Here is a 3,679-nt window from a genome sequence, read left to right on the forward strand (position 1 = left end):
GAGGTATTGTGGAAGATGTCTTGGTCAAGGTTGATAAACTCATCTTCCCTGCTAATCTCGTAATTTTTGATTTCAAGGAGGATAAGAAGATTCCCATAATTTTGGGAAGACCTTTCTTGGCGACTGGCTGAACCTTGATAGATGTGTAGAAGGGTGAGCTTACAATGCGAGTGCTGGATCATGATGTAACTTTTAATGTGTTCAATGCTATGAAATTTCCTAAAGAAAATGAGGAGTGTTTTAAGGTGGAAATGGTCGATACTGTGGTTAATTCTGAACTCGATCAATTGCTAAGGTCTGATGCCTTAGAAAAAGCCTTATTGGGGAATTCTGATAGTGAAGATGACGAAGGTGATGAGCACTTGCAATATCTGAATGCTTCTCCCTAGAAGAGGAAGATTGATATGCCTTTTGAATCTCTTGGAATGGAGGAATTGAACAAAGCTCATAAACGCCTCAAGGCATTAATTGAGGAAGCTCCTACTCTTGAGCTTAAGCCTTTACCTAAACATTTGAGGTATGCATTTTTAGGTGATGCATCTACTTTTCCTGTTATTATTACATCTGACCTTTCAGGTAGCGACAAGGAGAAGCTTTTGAGGATTCTAAGAGAGTTCAAATCAACAATTGGATGGACTATAGCAGATATTAAGGGAATCAACCCTTCTTATTGCATGCATAAAATTCTGCTAGAGGAAGGTAGCAATCCTATAGTTGAGCAGCAAAGAAGACTTAATTTGATCATGAAGGAAGTATTGAAGAAATAAATTCTTAAATGGCTAGATGTAGGGATTATTTATCCCATTTCTGACAGTTCTTGGGTGAGTTCAGTTCAGTGTGTACCAAAGAAGGGAGGTATCACAGTTGTTGCTAATGAGAAGATGGAGAGTTTGTATGGACTACCAGAAGATGAACAAGGCCACTAGGAAGGATCACTTCCCTCTGCCTTTCATTGACCAGATGCTTGACCGATTGGCTGGTCACGAGTACTACTGTCTTCTGGATGGTTATTCGGGTTACAATCAGATTTGTATCACTCCAGAAGATCAGGAGAAGACTACCTTCACTTGTCCATTTGGTACTTTCACCTTCAGACGAGTTTCTTTTGGTTTGTGTGGTGCACCATCCATATTTCAGAGATGTATGATGGCCATCTTTTCTGATATGATTGGACGGAATGTGGAGGTGTTCATGGACGACTTCTCTGTATTTGGTGATTCTTTTCATGAATGCTTGCAGAATCTTGGACATGTTCTCAAAAGGTGCGTTGAGACCAACTTGGTTCTCAATTGGGAGAAATGTCACTTTATGGTGTGACAAGGCATTATTCTTGGGCACAAGGTTTCTAGTAAGGGTCTTGAGGTGGACAAAGCTAAGGTGGGGGTCATTGAAAATCATCCTCCACCAATTTCTGTTAAGGGAATTTGTAGTTTTCTAGGTCATGCAGATTTCTATAGGCGTTTCATCAAGGACTTCTCTAAGATTTTGAAGTCATTGTGCAGTTTGCTAGAGAAAGACGTTCCTTTCAAGTTTGTTGACAAGTGTCTTGCCGCTTTTGAGACATTGAAGAAGAGTTTAATCTCGGCACCTGTCATAATTGCAACTAAGTGGAATGAAATTTTTAAGATGATGTGCGATGCAAGTGACTATGCAGTTGGAGCAGTTCTTGGGCAGAGAAAGAACAACATATTTCATGTGGTCTACTACGCTAGTAAGACCTTGAATGGTGCTCAACTGAATTATACTGCTACGGAGAAAGAACTCTTGGCTATTGTCTATGGTTTTGAGAAATTTTGATCTTATCTACTCGGGACGAAGGTGACAGTTTTCACTGATCACTCTGCAATTCGTGATCTCGTCTCAAAGAAGGACTTGAAGCCAAGGTTGATTCGATGGGTTCTTTTGCTTCAGGAATTTGAATTAGAGATCAAGGACAGAAAAGGGACTGAAAATCAAGTCGATGATCATCTTTCACGTTTGGAGAACCCTAATGCTACATCATTGGACAAGACATTGATAAATGAGTCTTTTCCCGATGAGTAGTTGTTTGGAGTGCAAGAGGAAGAACCGTAGTTCACAGACATTGTGAACTACCTTGTGGGCAATGTCATGCCTCCCGACTTATCGTATGCTTAAAGGAAGAAGTTTCTGCATGAAATAAAGTGGTATATGTGGGATGAGCCATTTCTTTTTCGACAAGGAGCTGATCAAATCATCAGGAGATGTATTTCTTACAGCGAAACGGGGGGGGATCTTGTGAGATTGCCACTCAACAGCTTATGGAGGACACTATGGTGGAGAAAAGACAGCAGCTCGTATTCTTCAAGCAGGTTTCTTTTGGCCAACTTTGTTTAAAGATGCTCATCAGTTCATTTTAAAATGTGATCGATGTCAACGTGTGGGTAATATGTCTAAGAGGGATGATATGCCTCTTAATGTGCTTCTTGAGGTTGAATTCTTCGAAGTTTGGGGAATTGACTTCATGGGCCATTTGTCTCATCTTGTAACAATCAGTATATCTTGTTGGCGGTTGATTATGTGTCAAAATGGGTTAAAGTTAAGGCGTTGCCAATGAACGATGCAAAAGTGGTTCTTAATTTTCTTCACAAGCAGATATTCACAAGGTTTGGAACTCCAAGAGTCATAATCAGTGATAAGGGGTCGCATTTTTGCAACCGCAAGTTCCCCGCTATGATGCAAAGGTATAATGTGAATCATCGCATTGCTATGGCTTATCATCCTCGGACATATGGTCAAGCTGAGGTGTCTAACAGAGAGATCAAGCGCATTTTGGAGAAAGTTGTGTGTCCATCGAGGAAAGATTGGTCTTTGAAGCTTGATGAAGTTGTTTGGGCATATAGAACAGTATACAAGACTCCGTTGGGAATTTCGATGTTCTAGTTGGTTTATGGTAAGGGGTGTCATTTGCCGGTGGAGCTAGAGCATAAAGCGTATTGGGCTTTGAAGAAATTGAATCTGGATTTGGATGCAACTAGAAAGAATAGGATGCTTTAATTAAATGAGATCGACGAGTTTTGACTTCAAGCTTATGAGAACAACAATATGTATAAGGAGAAAGTCAAGAGGTGGCATGATCAGGGTCTAGTGCTCAAATCATTTGTGCCAGGGCAATAAGTTCTTTTATTCAACTCTCACCTCCATCTTTTTCCTGGAAAGTTGAAGTCAAGATGGTCAGGGTCGTTCGTTGTCAAAACTGTATTTCCACATGGAGCAGTGGAGATTTTTAAAAATAATCCCGACCAAGCATTCAAGGTTAATGGTCAGAGGTTGAAGCATTACTATGGTGACATGGCAAACCGTGAGGTGGTTAGTGCCGTTTTGTTGTCTGTTTGATCTCGAGTTTCTACGTCAAGCTAACGACGTAAAGCAAGCACTTCTTGGGAGGCAACCCAAGTTTGTTGTACATTAGTAAGTAAAGGAAGCAAGAAGAAAAGAAAAAATCACAAAAAAATCAGAAAAACAGAATAATGCAGGGCCAACTTCAGAAGCCAGTCGCGCCTGCGCTGATCTAGCACGCGGCCGTGCTGAAATTATGGAGACACGGCGCGCCCGCGCTGATCTAGCGCTCGGCCGCTTCTACAAAATCAATTCCTACTCGAATTTTACTCTCCCACATCCCAAATTTCCCTCTCCAAATCAAACCCATTATTCCCACTAT

This window comes from Apium graveolens, chromosome 9, assembly GCF_009905375.1.
Source record: "Apium graveolens cultivar Ventura chromosome 9, ASM990537v1, whole genome shotgun sequence".
Classification (NCBI taxonomy): Eukaryota; Viridiplantae; Streptophyta; class Magnoliopsida; order Apiales; family Apiaceae; genus Apium; species Apium graveolens.